Here is a 20,777-nt window from a genome sequence, read left to right as displayed (position 1 = left end):
ACAAAATAATCCCACACCAGTTCAGAATTATGAATAATAAAAGGGTAATTTATTTAAGGTAAAACTTGCAAATCACTGTCCTAGATAATAGTCAACTGGGTGAACCACAACAGAGTCTAGCAGCTGGAAGCAAGAGAAAGGGTGCATGCTTTACAACTGCTTTTAGAGTATCAGAAACCACACCCAAATGGGCTGGTATCTTAAAGGCTATTGGCTGAATGAGTGGAATATGCACCCACAGCATTCTGGAAGGTGTGAACTGTGGTTGGGCAGGGGGTATCCACTCTAGTTAGGGGCTGGGACACAGCAATGAATTGTAGAAGGAAGGAGAACAAATGGTTTGTGCGACCTAAAGGAGGAATGCACATGGGGAACAGAAGGCTGCAATTGATATTCTGTTGAAATTCTAGGGACCAAACAAAGGGGAACCACCTATATAGTTACCTGCTCAAAATTTAAAATTTCTTCCCTCCTCTCAGGACAATGGGGAAGACCAAGATGACCAATAAAGAAAGAAAGAGATTTTAGTGGGCAATCCTTAAATTCAAACTCAAGAAAAGAAAAAATAACTACTGCCCAATGGAGATTAACCCTTGAGGAGAGTGTTGCTTATTTTTCTATTTCAGACAACCCTCCTGGCAATAATCATGTTGATTCTTCTCATGGGGACTAAAGTCCAGGCAGGAAGTCCCCACCAGACACAGAAGGTGACATGGACCCTGTCCTGCACTGGCACTAGAGGGATACTAAACCAGACATCTCAGATGATGATACCCTGGGCATGGTGGCCTGATCTGATGTTTGACCTCTGAGATTTGGTACATGGGAGCTGGGTCATGGGAGACAGGATCCAGGGGACCGAAGGGAGACCTGAATGTGGAGGCACTCGGGTGTGCACCCTACCACAGGCATCTTACCCTAATGAGCCTGGGTGTTCTCATGTCCTAGGAGACATGCCATTCTACATACACCCTTTTATGTATGTCCAGGAAGCAAGTGGACTTTCTTTTCTATTGGAAACTGTCTGTGTGTGTGTGTGGGGGGGGGGGGATTGCATTATGTTATTTACAAAAGTCTTTCAATTCCTTAGCAAGGGTATCCTTACAAAATAAAAAATACTTGCACTTGCTGTTTAGGGAACAGGAAGGAATTTGAAGGGCACTTTGGGAAGAATGTTGTTTCTTTATGGACCATTCTGGGATATTTACAAGAACCCTAGATGAGTTAAGAGAAGATATTGATTCATTTAATTCAAGGACCCCCTATGAGACTTGGTTTAATTGTGCCCCCCCATGGCTTACCACACTTATCTCTTCCTTAATTGAAGCAATGACTATTTGTTTATTGATGTGTCTTTTTGGCTCATACATTTCCCAAAGGCTGAAACAAGCATTCCAAAAACAGATACAACAGGTACATGGCACTTTGAGTACATTATGTTAGGTTCGATACATCTCACTCTCAGTATGAACTCTCAATTTGAGGGTATCCAGGCCAAAACTCCGGATAGTGGTGGCCCTGACCCATATTCTCTCAGCAGTGGGCTATTCTGGCCTGGTGACCATGGTTGAGGGTGGGATATAAAACAAAAAGGGGAGATTTTGGGCCAAAATTATCTCAGAGCCTATACCTCAAGGCCTGTAGGACATAAAAAAAAAAGCCTGGCATGAGTTCAGGGTCTATGCTTCGAGGCCTTTAGGACATAGAAAAGCTCGGCTCGAGTTTGAGTGAGGATGAGATAGCAAAAACTAGGTAGATGCCCCTCTAGCTAAAAAGAGGGTTTGGCTACCTCTCATTGGCTGGAGGTACCCCCAACATCACAGGATGTCACTTAACATATATAAGCTGATGTTCACAGTAATAAACTGAGTTCCTGCTTTGGCTTGAATCCCTATTCCATCTGATTGCCCTACATCATGGATGACATTAAGTCCAAATTGCAAATTTGCACGGGTTTGGGTATCTACTGCATCGTTATAAACATAGCATCACTGGAGGAAAACTGAGGGGTCAAGGACTGCCTTCAACATGGAGTACCAGTCCTAATGGGTTTAAAGCTGCATGGCCCATTGTCTGAGAACTTGCTCAAAATAACTAGAATCGGGGCAGCACCAATCACTCTTGCACACCCTGGTATGGCTCCCAGGCTGCTTCTGGCCCTGCTGCAACTAGGAGGGCATATTTCTGACAAAGGCAACATCATTGGAGCCTCCAGACTCCACAGTGATGGGATGCACTCAGAAGTGCTCAAGCACATTAAAAATGGACTGTATCCACAGATGTTGGACCTGGCAGTGACCCTCCTCATTCACTGACAAACACAGATGCTTGGTCCTGCCATCGAAGTTGAAAGTGAGGACATATTCACCACATCTTTTCTCACTCTTACCTACCAGGAAGTCACCATGTGAGTCAGTGCTTCCTTCAAGCCTTGGGTCGACAAAGCATGCCATGGAAACAGGGGATATCCTGAGAGGCATTGATCCCCCTCAACACCCTCTGACTCCCCTGGAACAGGAATGTCCTTGTGGCTGCTTCTGGAGTATCTATGGGAGGGTAGGGGGCTGAGAGAATATTAACTGTCCCTTGCATAATGGGAATGCGATGGGGCAATTCTAGGGGAATCAGTTCCATTGAGTCAATGTGGGAGGCAGCAATGGAGGCAGAACTAGTGGAGAAGGATGCTGAAGTCCAGTCAGAAGGGCCCCCATAAGCCTCCTATGACAGGTGATCATTACTTTCTTTGGATCCCAGCATCATATCCTGGCTGGGAAGACTCCCTGAATGATTCAGGCAGGGCAAAATCAGACTGTCTGTGTTATCCTTTGTGAGGAAGGAGGTCCCAGGGGTCAGGCAAAGGGTCATAGGATATGGGGCTGATAACAGGGAAGGGTCCTGGGCTTAGGCACTTCTGGATGTCAGGCAACCAGGCCTTCACATGAAGTGCATCAGGTGTCTCCAGAATGTTCTCTGAAGGGCCTTCTAATTTTACTACAAATGTGTTCTCCTTGTCAGGCATCTCTAGGACTATGGCTGTGTGGACATCAGTGATAGTAGAACAGGGAATGTTGAGTTTGGCCTGGGATGCCTTGGCTGATATGAAGAACTCTAAGTGACTTCTGCCTCCTCCTTCTCTTTCACTTAAGAGCAGTAGGTGACACTTCTGTCACTGAGGCTGCCCCCTTCCCCCTAAGGTTAGCCCAGTCATCTCTCTTCCATGACCCACTTTTGCTGGGTCAGGGCCAGCTTCTTCAGCCCCCACAAAACTGAGCATCTATTCTCTCTGTCCTATTCCTGCTCTGTCTTTCAAGGATCCCCCTCCATGACTCAGTCTCAGCCTCTCAGAGTGGTGAGTCCATCTCTCTCTCTCCAGGCGATGAACCATCATTAGCCAATCCCCTACCAATTGTTCCAGCATGACCAGAGGAATTGGAGTTGCTGTTTCCACCTAGTACTGGAGGGCCTGGTTTGATCTCCAGAAGTCTAGCTGGAGTGAAAGTATCAATGACCCCCTTGACATTACAGGATACCTCTTACAGTACTTCTGACTGAGAAACCCACTTAATGGATGGAAAAGTATTTCTTGAGTTTGACTTTGAGTATTATGTAGAGATGGAAGAGACTGAAGAAGGAAAAGGGCCAGCTAGGTCCTCAGAAGATAGAGATGGGCCCAACACAGTCAGGGCTCCGCCCACACTGCAGATGTCAAGGTACAAGTCATGTTGTGATGCAATCTCCACACCAGGGCTCAATGGGGCCAAAGGAGTTGGGAAGAACATGGTGGCCTGGTCCACCTCATCTTCAAAGTGCTGTAGAAATAACTCAGCAAAACATCCAGAAAAAGCAGCTTCTGCTCTAGTCTCTGTATATTTTGGGTGGGAGGTGAGGTAATGGGCAAGATCCAGGGCAGCAGCCCTCTCATGGTGCTCACAGAACTCTTGCCAACTTGGGGGAGAGGGTGGTCGCAGCACTGGCAGAGAATGGAAGGCTCCATTCCTCCAGGGAAGGGACACTATTCCTGATGAGCCCCAGGAAAAGCCTGTGCAGAACAGAAGCAAAGAAGAAGGCAGTCAGAAGACATGGGGTGAGTGGCAACAAATTCACCCCAGACCCCATGCTCAGCTCCAGGGACAAGCTAGTGGAAGTAGTTTCTATCTAAGGAGAACATTGCAATTTAAAACGGGAAAAGAGACTCACTCACAGTTGAACAGCTAAAGCCTTTCTGTGACTTAAGAGAATGGCCAACGCACTAATGGCTCTTAACTGATGGTCATGTAATTGGATTAATTAAGAGAGACTAGGAGAGGAAGTCCAACATTTCACACTCCATAGAGTAGTCAGACTCCCAGTAAAGGAAGGAAGCCTTCAGAAAATCCCAGAGAGTGGCTCCAGAAATAAGTCATCAGTCTCTCTTAGGATGTGAGGGTGTCTGTGTGAGGACAAGGACAGAAGGGAAAGGGAAAGCAGTGTTTGTGGACTGATTGTGCTGCTTAAAGTGAGGAACTTCTATGGTTTGCTAGGCCACAGCCATATGCTCATACAGTGTCTCCAGGTGAAAAAGATCTGGCAGAGTCCTTTATTGGTTCTAACTCCTGGTAAGGTAAGCTCTTATGTGGAGGTACCTGCATGAACTGAGTCATGATGGAGAGTTCCTAACCAGGAAGACAAACATGGGAAACAAAAGAAAATGTAGGAATAGGAAAGAAAACCCCAAGTCATCAAGATTTTAGGAAAAGAAAATAGGGGTCAACTCACCAAAAACACCCAAAGGGGGTGAACTCAAAATGCTGGCAGAGAGTTAGGATGGGGACATGCAGCCAGGCCAGCAAACAAGCAAGAAAAATGCCCAAAAGAGAGTAAGGAGAGCAGAAAAAGCTAGCAAAAAAAAGGACCATCCATGTCTGTTGTTACTTGTAGTTTTACAGGATTATTGCTGTTGCCTGTTGTGCAATCCCTATTTCCTAGGGGGCAGGGTGTGAGAAGACAAGGAGCCAATGATACAGACTCCTAGAGATTCCAATAGAAAAACTCTTTATTGTAAACAGGTTGGGTTTTATTTTTTTAATGGGGTTAGGGAAATTAGGCTGCCACAGGTTGGTCATTTTGAAATTGGAAGTAATGGCTGGTATATTGTGATCAACTAGTGGTGCAGGAGAATTGTCTTTATTCTGTCAATCATATTTTAAATAAATGCTGATTGGCCAGGCAGGAAGTATAGGTGGGAAAACCAGACAGGAAGTAGAAATGATGTAATGAGAACAGGAGAATTCTGGGAAGGAGGAAGATGATTCCTCCCATGCTGGGAGCTGATTTGAGTGGCCACCATTACAAGATGGCATTTGGCCCCAGCCTTGCTTGATAAATAACTCCATAGTAGGCAATGCAGTGGAACCGTGCCTCTCGCATATGTGCTTAGGGCCAATTCTGTAGCCAGGAGCATAGGCAGGCGCGCATGGGCTAATCCAGGCATGATTCCTTCCCATAATAAAGGTTGTAGTTCTTCCACCAGAAAACAGGGTGAGTTGTTGTGATCTAGCTGCCCACACTCCCCCTGACCTGCAAGGGAACTTCCTTGTGGCAATTCCTTGTAATTGACAAGGATGTTTGTTTTCTTTCCGGCCGGTGGGTCTCCAGAGAAGCTGTTGAAGTAGCAAAGGTTGTTAGGCAGAATCCCTATATAAGCAGCTGCAGCTCAGAGCTCAGGGCCCCTTGCTTTCTGCTCTCCCTTCAACCAAGAGGCTCCAATAAAGCGTGATTTGAGAAGAATCCTCATCTGGTGGCTGTTCTTTCCTGCTGGTCAGGGAGGTCGCCACACTCCCACTCCTGCCCAAACCACCTAAGCAGCAGGATGTTATTTGCCTCAGTGAAAAAGGTACTGAGCCACATGACTAACACAGATCAGAAAAATGGGTTAATCAAGATGTGAGGGTTAACCAGTGAGAGGCTAGAGCGAACAGGCCAATCAGCTTATAACTTATGGTGACTTATGTGTGATTTTCTTTAGGACTAAACAGCTGGGGGGCCAGGTGGGACAGAAAGCATAACAAACAGTACAGTCCATTTTACAAAATGGCTCCCAACGTGCATCCACAGAAAGCCTGAAAAAGCTTAAAAAAGACTAGAGTAAAACATTTCAGTTCTCAGTGGTAGCAGAAAAAAAGCTAGCCTGTTTTAAAATGCAGGCTTTCTTGGCTTTCCTGCCAGGGAAAAATCTGACCCTTTCAAGCAGGCAGTCCAGACTATGGAGCTATGGACACAATGTTGCAGCTTGCTTCCTGGCAACGACCTTGAAATGCCATAGGAGCTTTTCAGTGTTGTTTACACACTGTTGCAGCTTGCTTCCTGGCAAGGACCTTAAAATGTCATAGAGTTGTGGCAAAAAACTTCTCCATATTCTTTAGCAAATTAAAGACCCATGTGGTCAGAAAAAGAGAGATATACAGTAAAGAAAGATTCAAAGAGGAAAAAACTCTCTAAATGTTTTACAGTGTGTTAAAAATATATGCAGGCTAAAGATTAAAGTTCTAAAAAGAAAGAAAGAAAGAAAGAAAGAAAGAAAGAAAGAAAGAAAGAAAAAGATAGTAGCCTGGGAGGCAGAGACAGAAGGATCTCTGTGAGTTCAAAGATAGCCTGATTTACAGAGGGAGTTCCAGGACAAAGATATACAAAGAACCTGGGCTGGTCTACAAGAGCTAGTTCCAGGAAAGGAACCAAAAGCTATGGAGAAACCTTGTCTCAAAAAATCAAAAAAGAAAAAAAAAAGGAAAAAAAAAAAGAAAAAAAAAAACAAAGAACCTGTGTCAAAAAGTAAAAGTCAAAATAAAAGAAATAGAGGTTAAAATAAAGTCACGTAAAGATGGAAAATACACAGATACACAGAGAATCTTGATACTGTATGTTATTATGCTCTCTTTAAATTGTTTAAATTCTGAAGAAGGAGCAACAGCTGCTAAAAGATATTTGCTTATAAATGCTGCAGAATTAATCCAAGACAGGTATTTTAAAAACACCTTGGCTTCAAAATTGTAGTCAAAAGGTATGTTACTTTGGAGAAGAGATTTTGCTTTTGTTTCCACAGAAAATGAGAGGCTGTGGGTTTATTCAGAGTCAAGAAAAATGAACTTTGATCAAGAAAGACCACCTGAGAAGTCTCCGGCAGAAATAGATGGCCCAGATGTCTGAGTTCTTCATCCAGAACAATTCAAGACTGATGTCTGAGATAATTAAGACTCACAGGATACTTTAGTCAGGACTTGATCATAACTCTAAATTTTCTTTAGGTCCCCATAAGATTATCAGCACGCCCAAACAGCTGGAAGTAACCTGGAATACTATGCCCACATTCCCCCCCAAAAATGGACTATAGATATTTTCTTTCTTTTTAAAGAGGGGAAAGTGTTGCAGGAGAATTATCTGTATTCTGTCAATCATATTTTAAATAAACGCTTATTTGATGGAGTTGAAGAATGGTTAGTTATAGTTATAGTTTTCCATTGTTATGATAAAAGATAAAATAGATGTAAATATTGTGACTGTAATTCTTGCTTTATAACTGTTTTGCTATATGTAATTGTACTATTTTAAAATGAAAGCCTTCTTTTTTGTTTAAACAGAACAAGGGGAAATGATGCAGGAGGGTCATCTGTCTATGTGTTACTTTCATTGGTTAATAAAGAAACTGCCTTGCCCCTTTGATAGGACAGAAAATTAGGTAGGCAAAGTAAACAGAACAGAATGCTGGGAAGAAGGGAAATGAGGCACATGCTATAGCTCTCCTCTCCAAGATGGACACAGGTTAAGATCCTTCCCAGTAAGCCAGCACCTTGTGGTGCTACACAGATTATTAGAAATGGCTTAATCAAGATGTGAGAATTAGCCAGTAAGAGGTTAGAGCTAATGAGCCAAGCAGTGTTTCAAAGAATACAGTTTCCATTTACTTATTTCGGGTGTAAAGCTAGCCAGGTGGAGGGACGCAGCCTGCCGCTCCTCACTACACAGGTCTATCACTTGTTTGGTTAGAATTACATCAAAATATTTTACACTATTTGTGGCTATTGTAAAGGGTGTTATTTCTGTGATTTCCTTCTCTACCCATTTATCATTTGTATATAGGAGGGCTACTGAGGATTTTTTAGTTAAACATGTATCCAGCCATTTTGCTGAAGGTATAATAGCTGTACAATTTCACTGGTAAAAATTTTAGGGTCACTAAGTATATTTTTATTTTATCTGCAAATAGCTATACTTTGACTTCTTCATTTACACCTAATATTTCCTTGATCCTCTTTAGTTGTTTGATTGTTCTAGCTATAACTTCAAGGAGTATACTGAATAGATATATAGAGAGTAGCTGGGAAATTCCAGTGGTAAGAGCTTTAGGAAACTGATTACATCCTATCCATAATCAGAAACAAAGAGAAATAAGTGCATACAAGTATAAAGATTGCTTTTTCCAGTCTTGTACTAATAAGAATGACTTGCCCGGCAGTCATGCTACTCATAGTGGGAGTGCCTTTATATTTCAATTAAAGGAACTAAGATAATCATCAACAGAAATGGTCAACTTGATGTAACTGATGCCCCATTGAGACTCTCTTATGAGGTGATTCTATATTATGACAGGTTTACAATTAATATAAATATTATTCACCTTAGTACATATTTTAAACACATTGTTTGGTTTATTTGTTAATATGTTGGTAAACACATATTTCTAAATTACTGAATGCTGAAGTCAAGTCTTCCTTTTCTTCAATGTCTGCCTGTAATCTTATAATGTGGTTAATAATAGACCTCATAAAATATCTTAGAACATATTCTCTATTTGAATTTTATTTTGGAGGTTATAAAATATTTAAAAAATTTCTCCTGATGCACGATTAATAAAAATTAATGGTCAGAAATTGGGGTTCAACCTGTAGATCCATAAAGCACAACAATCAGCCACTACCTCTGACCTCAACCTCAGTTTGAAATGGTAATTCTCCCTCCTGAAATCTCAGAAGGAGACTGCCTGTGAGAGCTGTCTCACCCTATTTTATATTCGTCTCTAGGACCTGGATCAAAGGCATGCACAACTGTGATTAAAGGCATGTACCACCCAATTTTATGGTAATTATGGTGGCTACTGAGATTAAAGGTGTGTTTCACTGTGGTTATGGGGATTAAAGGTATGTGTCATTATGTTTACTGGGACTAAATGTGTGCGTTACCATAATCTGTTAGAGTTTTTGAAGTGGCGGCTTAGATTAATGCAGACAAATTGTGATGGGTATTTGCACAACTTTAATGGAAAACCAGACTCATGAAACCAAGGTTCCAGCGGAGTACAAGAAGCAGGAAGCGAAGCTCTGCTTCTGTGTGCCCAATTTATCAGTAAACATTCGCTGGAGGCAAGCCCGCCCCCAATGGGCGGACTTATCCCTACAAGTTTTAATGTCTAGTTTCTTGACTTTATAGATTTCTTTATAGATTTTGGAGATCAGTCTTTTGTCTAATGTGAGGTTGGTGAAGATTTTTTCCCATTAAGTAGGCTGTCTTTTTGACTTATTGACTGTGTCCTTTGCTTTACAGATGCTTCTAAGTTTCATGAGGTCCAATTTATTTCTTGATGCTCTTATTGTCTATGCTATTGGGGTTTAGGAAGTGGTCTCCTGTGCCAATGCATTGAAGGTTTCTTTCCACTTTCTCTTCTATTAGGTTCAGTGTGGTCAGATTTATATTGATGTCTTTAATCCATTTGGACTTGAGTTTTGTGCATGGTGGACAGAGATGGATCTATTTTCATTCTTCTACAGGTTGACATCCAGTTATGCTAGCACAATTTGTTGAAGATGCTTTCTTTTTTCCATTATATATTTTTTTTGCTTTGTCAAAAATCAGGTGTTCATAAGTTTGTGAATTAATATCCATGTCTCCAATTCGATTCCATTGTTCAATGTCTCTTTTTTTATGCCAATACCAAGCTGTTTTCATTACTGTAGCTCTGAAATAGAGCTTGAAGTCAGGGATGGTAATGCCTCTAGCGGTTCCTTTATTGTACAGGACTGTTTTGACTATCCTGGGTTTCTTGTTTTTCCATATGAAGTTTAATATCATTCTTTCAAGGTCTGTAAAGAATTGTGTTGGGATTTTGATGGGGATTGCATTGAATCTATAGATTGCCTTTGGTAAGATTGTTATTTTTATTATGTTGATCCTTTCTATCCAAGAGCATGGGAGATCTTTCCATTTTCTTATATCTTCTTCAATTTCTTTCTTCAAAGACATAAATTTCTTGTCATCTTTATTAATTTTCATGACATCTGTGGCTTTTCCTTTCCCGTAGAAACAAGAGAAACACCCCTTCCCAAACATAGCACATCTTCTGGTGTCCATTCTGTTTTCAATACATCCTTGAAATACACCAGCTGATTTAAATAAGAAGTTTTCTTCTATTATCCAATGTCTCTCTGTTGCCATTGTTCCTTTATCATCAGCATTAAGAAAATGCAAAGTTAATAATGTATTTTGCAATTTATTTCTGAAAGTATTTTCTATCCCTTTCTGCTTTTTTAACATTTCCTTTATAGTTTGATATGATCTTTCTATAACTGCCTGACTTATGGGATTGATTGATATAACTGTAATATGTTTTATATTATGATAAGCAAAAATTGTTTCATTTTCTTAGAGTCATATGCTGGACCATTATCTGTCTTTATTTGTGTAGGTATATCCATGATGGCCATAACTTCTAATAAATGTGTGATTACTTAATCAGCTTTTTTTTTCTGAGCTCAAAGCAGATGCCCATTGAAAACCTGAATAAGTGTCAATGGTTTGGTGTATTTATTTTAATTTTCCAAATTCTGCAAAGTTGAACACATCCATCTGCAAAATTTCATTCTTTTGAGTACCCTTTGGATTACTCCCTGCAGGTAGCACTGTTTGGTTATAGAAAGAGCAAGTAGGGCATCTCTTTATAATCTCCTTAGCTTGTTGCCATGTAATAGAAAACTTTTTTAAACCTTTGCTATTGACATTTTGTTTTTTATGAAATTCTGAGGTCTTCAGCATATTTTCAATTAATAACCAATCAATTTCTGCATTACTTTTTGCTAGAGGACCTGGCAGAACCATACGGGATAGGATATTTGTTATATATATTGGGCAATGCCTATTGCTGATAATATCTTAGACCTGAATGAATAATGAAGTGAATTTTGTATCAGCTAGTATAAATTCAGCAGTTTCAAAATGTAAGACAACTCTTTCTGCATATTTCAAGTCAGTGACTATATTGTTATCTGTAAACATAAACCAGAAGCTGCACAAGTCACCATGCAGTAGGAAAAGTAGTAGTGGGGAAAATGAGCGAGAGCCAGGAAAATTGCCAAGTCACCAAGCAGTGGGACCACCAAAGGAGTAGCGCCTCTGCAGAAGGTCTTTAGCACAAAACCACTTAGTATATGAAATCAAGCAAGATGGGTAGGGGTGGAAGATCTTCGGTAAGGGTGGAAGATCTTTGGTAGTGGAACTTTTGACCTGGTCCCAGGAGGCATGGAGTAGGGATCCACATGAATTTGTACCTAAAAACATTGGGTGCCAAATGATGCACGATTAATAATAACTCAGAGTAAGAAATTAGGGTGTAACCTGAAGATCTGAAAAGCAAAACTGTCAGCCATTGGCTTTTATCTCAAACTCAGTCTGAAATGGCAATCCTGCCTTCTTGAACCTCAGAAGGGCACTGCGTGTGAGAGCTGTCTCACCCCATCTTATATTCCTCTTTAGGGCTCAGATCAAAGGTATGCACCAATGGGATTAAAGTCATGTGCCACCTGATTTCTATGGCAAGTAAAGTGGCTACTGGAATTAAAGGTGTGCGTCACTGTGGCTACTAGGATTAAAGGTGCATGTCATTGTGGCTACCAGGATTAAAGGTGTGTGTTAGCATAATCTTGTCTGAAAGGCTGAACAGTGGCATTGTTTTACTCTCAGATTTCTAGGAAGTCTTTATTTACTAAAATACATTTGAAATGCCACTACATTTTCCCTTCCATTTTCTCCCTCCAGTACCTCCCATATATCTCTTTCTACTCCCCTTCCAATTATTGATCTATCTTTCCATTGATTGATTCAAATGCATATGTGCATTTGTATATACATATACATTTTCTTCATTAAATAATTTAGTTTTGAAAGCTCAGATATCTGCCTTAGTGTTTCTATGTTTCTGGAAAAGAAAAACAGAACATTGGTATTTTACAAAGGATGGACATTTATTTTCTCAAGTCCTTCACGCTGAGCATTCCAAAGTCAAAGCACTGGCAAGTTTGGTTTTGTAGTGAGAATCTGGTTGCAAAAATGTATTGTTAGGAGTGCATTTTTCTGGAAGGCAAAAATACTGTGCTCTCTATCTGATAGTAAAGACACAAAAGGAACAAAGTCTCTGTATCATGATCTTATTTTAGAGCACCTAATCTTATTTATGAAGTCTCTCCTCTTATGAATTAACATTCAAAGGCATCACTTCTTACTGTTACAATAAGTACTAAATTTCATTGAGTACTTTGGAAAGAATGCAATACTAAAACCATAAATAGTTCCTCAGCTTAAGTTTTGGACATGGTTTTTTTTTCCAGTATATATTAAACTACTAATTCAATTGTTATAAAGATACAGATATGTTTATGTTATCTGTTTCTCTTCAAGTAAATTTGATGGTAACATTTCAAGAAAATTGTTTGTTACCTAATTTACAGAACTAGTAAACAGAAGGTCATTTAAAGAATTCTCTTTCTCTTAGCTTGGAATTTTATTGCTTGAAGAAACAATATGACCACAGCAACTCTTATAAAGAAGACAGTTAATTGAGGGTAGCTTTACTTACAGTTTCAGAAGTTCAGTCAGTCATGGAAAGGAGCATTGTGGCAGGTAGACAGAAATAGTGCTGGAGAAAAAGCCAATTGTCCTATATCTTCCAGTTGACTCACTGGGCAAATACCCTGAGTATATGAAACCTCAATGCTTGCTCCAACAGTGACACACTTCCTCTAGAAAGTGTGACCCAAATTATAGCTGTACTCTCTAGTCTCAAGGTCTGAATTAAAGGTGTGGTCATCCAGCCTCCTCCAGCAAGACCGTGCTTCCTCCAACAAGGCCACTGCTCCTATGATTTTATGGTATTATGGGGGCCAATTACATTCAAACTATCAAACTCTTGCTATCTTTAATGTTTTATAATCATTAGTGATAGCTCTCTTATTTCTGATATCATTTTCTTTTACTGCTCATATCTTCGCATATATGACATTTACTTTATTACTCGTGCAACAACTAGATAAAAGCATAGGTTATCTCTTTAAAGAATCTGTTTCTATAGCTTGGGGAATAGTTGTTTGCTCTTTTATATTAGTTCTCTCATGTGTCCTAGAGAAATTGTTATTTAACTCATCTGGTCTTTTCTCCTCATTATGATTGTAATGATAGATTCCAAGAACAACATATTTCTGAACTAAACCAAAAGATCCACAATATAATGTTAACAAATTATGACATTTCATTTAAAAATATGAATAATTATTTGTATGTCTTTTAATTTATATTCTAAGACTCAAATATTCACTTTTTTAAGTTACAGTAAAAAATACTGACCAGTACCCATTCAAATCACCAAAGCAATTAATTATTATGTAAGTTAATAATTAATAATTATTATGTAAGTTAATAATTAAAAATTATTTATGGATTTTCCCCTTCTTTTTCATGTTGGAGATCACAGCATTGATACTGACTATATGACCCAGCAAAGATTATTCATAATTTATGACATAACTGAGAGATCTTTGTGACTTCTAACTACAAATCTAACCAATAGCATATTTCCATTGATTAGCAAAAGTTGAAATTAAAGCAAGCTATATTTAAATTCCTTTCTTAGCCTACTATTATATAACATGGTTATCTTAATAATGGTATCCCAAGTTCAGAACAAAGCACTCCCATATGTCTTATTGCTCAGCTAGTCATAAGGAACAATTTTTTAAATTAATTTTTTTCTTTAAAATTTATTTAAAATAATGATTTGTGTACTTCTACTGAAATTCAAAGAAAACAATTTGTCAAAGGAGATAAATCTGAAATGGAGTAAAGAACAGACTGTTCTTCACTTGAGAAGCCAGCTGCTTTTCTCATGATTCTGACCGCTTGATATAACTGCCCTTGCTATTTTTAGTACAAAAGAATTCACACCTGCTTTCTAATTTTACAGAGGATATTTCCCAAGGCAGCCTTTTGTGCAAAGTGAGTGTTAAAAACTGTCTTCTTCGTTTTACAATTGCCTGTAAGGGCTGCAACTCTTAAATAGAGAGAATAAAAATAATTAAGAATATATTTTACAATGCTTTAATGTATCAGACATTTTTGAAATAGTAGATGACTATTTATTGGAATCACCTATGCATACTGAAGCTTTTGCTACTAAATGCGAATAAAATTACATTTTCTTTCTTGCTTTACTAATGTAATTCATGGTCTTATACCATAAGTGCTGTATCTTAAATGTGAATTACTGTAATTTGTGAATGTGCACAATTACATTTCATACTTAAAACATTTTAAAGAATGGTATTGTGACATTACCGAACCCATATAATTTAGTATGCTTGTTTCAATGCTGATTTTGAACATATTGACCAAAACGTTTTTTCAATCCATGTATGTAAGTTGGTCTGATATGGAAACAAATTGAAACCATTCTTGTATTAAGAATATCTGAGATTTGGTCAACCAGATAGGACCAACTGTTAAATAATTTTCTCAAATAATATAGAAGTAAGCTACAACCAAAAGGACTATCCCTGTAGCTATACCTTCTTCTTCTTAAGACTGCCTCGTCCTTCACTCTGTCTGCAAGGCTAACTGGTAGGCAAGACCATTCAGAACAATCTTGGGACTCTGTTCTACAATCGCATGTAAAGCCAATTAAGACCTCCAACATCAGCAAGGCATGTTGTCTTAAGTCTTTTATTCCAACATTCAGGAGACATAGGTAAGAAAATCTGAGTTCGAGGCTACTCAGGAGACATTCTTTTAAAACAATCTGGAATAGCAAATAACAAACTATATTTTTGTAATTTTGTTTTTTTATAAAGCTTAATAACATGAGTGAATACTCACTGGTGGTGAGACTCTGGGGAGAATGTATATTTTTTATGCTATTTGGCAGACTCTATAGCTGTGTCCTGTTGTACACAAAAGAGAGACATTCCCAACAGTACACAATATTTTTAGCTTTAAATGGTCCAGTAAAATATTGGTATAACATAAATAAAAACTGAGAAAGTTTAAAAATCTAATTTATAATTATCATTTTAATATATAATTATATTATAATTTTCATTTATACTTTTCATATTTTGCTTTATTTGTGCCTTTAACATAATAGTGTCTCATCATGTTGCCCAAAAACATTTCTCAAATTCCTAGGCTCAAGTTTTCTTCCTTTTTCAGCTTCTTCAAGTACTGGGAGTTTAAGCTAGAGGTTTGTGCCATAATGGCCAGCTGAAAATTATGTTTTCTTTCATAGGAAGACTAAAGACGTAAGGAGGTTAGTGACACCTCATTAGAGCATATATTCTATGGACTCTCACTGAGTACTCTTTATTTTGCCTGGAGTAAATTTTGGCCTTCCAGCTCACACTGTTCCTTTTCTTTCCTACTCTTTTATTAGATAAAACACTGTAAACATGGATTTGGAAGTGTACACTGAATCTCCAGCTCTTGTTTGTAATATATATTTGTACATATGCAGAAGCATATAGTTTTGTAACAATGCAAATGATATTTTTCTTACTAGAAATGTTAATACTGGTATTTCTTTTCTTTCAGTTTATTTTTCATCTTTTCCCTATAATGTTTTATACCCCAATATCCTCTCTCAAGAAATTGATATGCTTTAACAATAACCTCATCTAGTTTCTTTGTTATTTTTAGCTTAGCTTATACTATGGTATCTATACAAGTTATAATTTCATTACTTCAAAAAGTTTGAATTGTGCTTTGCAAAGTGTACCAAAGCTTGATTTTCTCGTCATCATTCACATTGCAAAAGTTCCATCTATGCTAACTAATCCAATCTGGATTCATTGTTTTCAAACATTTTAATATATACATGCAGCACTGGTGCAGAAATGCTACAGCTTCTCAATTAACAGCATAAGATTTATGTATAGTAAAATGTATATTGGTAGTACTGAGATAGATAAATTTATAACTTAAACATAATTTTAGTTCTGTTACAAAGATTCCAAGATTGCATAGTAGAATTATAGTTCCTGTATGTTTTAACTTTTTAAATTGGTGTGAGTTGAATTATTATTTCAGATGTCAGTGCTTTAAATAAGGTGCTGAGTATCTTTAAGTGACATTTCAATATTTATTATGGTCTCAACACTTCCTTATTTTATTTTTATCTGAATAAATTATGTTGTCATAATTTATGATAACTGATCCAGCACTCATTCTATCCTACACTTATGAGTGTATTTTCTTAGATTTCATATATTTTTACTATTAATAAATAGAAATCACCTTCAAACTCTTTTTCTTTCAAACTCATTTCTTTCTGTGGCTTTTAAAATTGTCTCTTTGGTAAAGTTAATGAATTATTAAAAATAAAGAAATTAGTGTACATTAATTTTTACATGTCAGTTTATTCATCTACAGAGTCATTAGATATATTGAAAGTTTCTTTTTTCAAAGATATCTGTGAATTTTTGAAACAAGATAGATAGCAGGTGGGCCCCATGAGGTCTATTCTAGATAACCACTTCACAGTTGCTACGATTGGTTCCTTTCAACAATGTGTCTCCCTCCATTGCAATGATCTCTTCTGAAGGCAACTGCTTTAAACAAATCTTAGTTCACTCTCAGGAGCACCAAACGACCAAAACCATTTTACTCTTTCTGGCACTCCTGACCCATTTCAGGATAACTCCATAGGGGGATTTACTGTCTCAATTCTCATTCTCACCATTTATTGAAGCATCTGTTTCAATACTATTTACTAAACATTTATTACTTCTTGGTTTTGATTATCTATGTTTTCACAGGAGTCTATAATAAAAGAATACTTGATAAGAGTACTAAATACCAACAGTCATATTGTTTCCAAGGGCATATGACTTAAGATACTAATTAGAGAGTACATGTCGTGTATTAAATAAATGCTAACATTAGAGACCACTGGTAATAGTATTATAAATATTAGTTTTCAGTCTTTCTTGTAACCTTTAAAGGTATGCCAAGTTGTATGGTCATTGATTAAGGCCTCTCTCTCTCTCTCTCTCTCTCTCTCTCTCTCTCTCTCTCTCTCTGTGTGTGTGTGTGTGTGTGTGTGTGTCTCTCTCTCTCTCTCTCTGTTTCTGTCTCTCTCTCCCTCCCTTTCTCTCTGTTCTCTTTCTCTGTGTCTGTCTATATATATCGGGGGGGGGGGGGGGTTGGAGCTGAGCAATAGCTATCCTCTAAATTTCTCAAACCAAGCATGTTGTTAAATGAAAATTCAGAGTTTCTGACTCATGTCAGAAACCATCTGATATGGGACAGAAAGAAGAAAGAATTTAGGAAAAATTTTACTTTTCTCCATGCCTATTTTGTCTATATCATATCTTTTGTTGAATTTATGTCTATATGAATAATGTTTAAGTTTTCCACAATGAACAGTAGATTTTCCTACAGATCTTTTTACTGAAGTAATCTTTGAAGTTTCTAGGAAGAAGATGAGGACCCACAACAATGACTCCATCTGGTCAAGATGACATCATGATGCTGATAGTATAAGACTGGTTTTGGAGTATCAGCTGTTGAAATGGTGCACCTTCTTACAACGTTCTGGCCAGAACTCCAAATAAGAACTTTAGAAAAACCCTATTGACTACTCAGGGATCATTTGCAATTGTACAAGACAGTAATATTGAAATTTAACCATTGCTTTACTTTTACAGGATCCTATAGAAAGAGCATTGCCCCAATAACAGAAGATGATGTCCCCTCTCCCAACAAAGTTTGTCATCAGGTTTAAGGACACCATTTAGGAGTTATTACCTGTATAGGGTTGAGGGTTGAGGTGGCAATTATGTACGCCCAGAGATGATCTTGGAAAAAAAAGAGAGAAAATTGAAAGGCATAATAGGTAGTTTAGTGTGAACTTACACACAATAATAATAATAATAGTGAGTAATAGAGTGAATACTTGTGAGCTATTATATTGACAATTTACATTGGTATGGATTCTTGTATATTGATACAAGTTCAAATTATATTTGTTGTTCTGTTTACAATATTTGTACACCTATGCAAAGTTATTTTGTCAGATTGTATGCATGCATGTTTCTACCTCTGTTTAAGACATTTTGTACATTGATAAAATATTTAAGATATATTTATAATATTGCATGCTATATTTCTACCTGTGATCAAGATACAAGTAGCTGTTTCTGAGAGCACTTATTAAAAGACAGCTGTAGACCACTTACTGTTATAGTAAGATTTCACAATACCACCCAATACAACCAACGTGAGGAATAAGCCTGCAATTATTGAACATTTGAGAGTATAAGGTCAAACTATATATATATTTAGATATTATATATATATAATCTATACTAGAAAGAATTCCTTTCGTTTTCTTTTTGAATTTATATAAATAGGTTTCTACATTGTTAAACTGAACTCTTTCTGAAAATTATACCTCTCATAGTTCTGTTTCTTTCGTCATATATTTTCTGATTCTTTATCATCTATCTTCTTAACAATTCATTTGTGATAACATTGAGCCCTGTCACGAATACACTGTAATAACAATTCAGGTTTTATCATGAAACAATTTGAACAATCCACTTTATAAAGTAAGGCAGTACATTGGAAACTTACTGGTATTAGAATGTGAACTTGATTCTGAGGCTGACATTTTGCCTATAAAACACAAGAAAAATATTATTCTTCTAAAACCATTATATTCTCCTTTCTAAATTTCTCTTTTCCTTACTTCTGAATAGCAAAATGTAACATGAGCTTGAAAAACTGTTTATAATCACTCCTTATTTTGTCATTTTAATATTCATTCAGAGATTCAATAAAATAATTTGTAAAACTGAAGTATTTGATATGTCTGTAAGGTCTGTCATGGGTATTAATGAGACTATGAAGATAAAAATAACTATTAACTAAAATAACTATAACAACAAAAGCAATAACATATTATGTGCCAAAGATTTTTAAAAATAAAATGTTGTAATATAGACATATCTATAGTTATATTAAATTATTTTTATTAAATCAATGAAAATTGATTTAAATATAGCAAAATATTACTGAGGTTGTGCCATTTATTAAAGTCTATTAACTGTTTTGGCTCAAATTCAAAAATCATTTTTTAATATTCTCACTTTCCTATCAGCATTTTTATGTTAACGAGGTGGCTACAAGAATTTCCATTGTTCTTAACTCATCAGAAAGTTGAATTAAATCATTAGAAAACTGAATGATAAAATTTCAAGTAAGTGCCAGACTAATGAAGATGATTTTAAGTGAGCAGAGTTTGCTTTAATTTCAGACTGGTCCTCTTACAATTCTGCATGTTAATCGGGATGATGTTGTGGAGTAGTGTCCAGAGATTTACTTTCAAGGACAGCTACTGAAACAGCATAATTCATACTCATAAATCCTTGAAGACATTCTAAGATAGTAACATGATTCTTACTAAGTAACTAGAAAATTCTTCAGAATCTGTGATTTCTTTGAGCTCAAGGCAGTTTGGTAATGGGAAATAAATGGAATCACCATATGTCTACCCGATCTATATCCAATCTGCATCTGTATACCTATCCTCTTGTGAATAAATAAGCGCTAGTCTCCTTTATCCTGATTTTTCTTGTAAAGTTTCTTCTGGTTAATTTTGATTGGTGATGTTTGTCTTTATTTGAAAGATATTTTTTAAAAATGGAAAATTAAAATCAAGTCTCAAGTTCTTTGTGTCCAATTGTCTTACTATGTCAGCAGCAACAACAACAACAAAAACTTCATGTGAGACACAAAGTACTTGGGAGTGAACAAATCAGATCTTTCAGAATCTCTGTGTCATTGATAACCTGTACTTTAAAAACTACGTCAGTAAATGGTTTGACCTTATGATTTAACTGTGCTAAAATGAGAAAAATATCAATAATATATATGAAAAATTTCAAAATGGACAAAAGTAGTAAATACAGGACACCTCCAAAGTTGTTTTTACACCATTCTAAACAAAAACTTTCAAATTATTTTATCATGATCGGCAAAATTTTCTTTTCCCAAAACTTAAGCTTTCCATTTTTCAGTAGAGGCACTACATCTGTTGCCAACTGAGCTTGCTTGTTCTTTGCTTTCTAAGTTTCTTATCAGATGTGCTTCTTCTCTATTGTTTATGGATGATAGTTTGTGAAATAAAGTTTTCTGTAATTACTTAGCATTCTCTGAAGGGTGCAAACTCAAAATACCCTGAGTTGTATCAGGGCCAGATTGTAATAAACTGATAAATGCACCTTTTAATCATAGAACTCATTATATAATGAAGTTGCCGATAGAACATAAAAGAGAGTTTTGTTATAAAATATTGAATATTACAAGTAATTCTTTATCTCCTATGAACTCGAAGTGGTCACAGAAAAATTTCACAGATGAACTGAGCTGAAAATGGGCTGTGTGTGTGTGTCTGTGTGTCTGTGTATGTGTGTGAAAGTCACAAAGAAAGATAC

At 37.1% G+C, this 20,777-nt stretch overlaps 1 pseudogene; it reads right to left on the bottom strand.

Moving 5' to 3' along the window:
- Nucleotides 1-2,051: 2,051 nt before the first annotated feature.
- Nucleotides 2,052-18,952, bottom strand: LOC126495073 (SH2B adapter protein 1-like; annotated as a pseudogene).
- Nucleotides 18,953-20,777: the final 1,825 nt, after the last annotated feature.

Source organism: Alexandromys fortis, unplaced genomic scaffold, assembly GCF_014885135.2.
Source record: "Alexandromys fortis isolate MF-2015 unplaced genomic scaffold, M_Fortis_MF-2015_v1.1 scaffold_429, whole genome shotgun sequence".
NCBI lineage: Eukaryota > Metazoa > Chordata > Mammalia > Rodentia > Cricetidae > Alexandromys > Alexandromys fortis.
The sequence above is the reverse complement of the archived record's forward strand: the minus strand, read 5'-3'. Positions and strand labels throughout refer to the sequence as shown.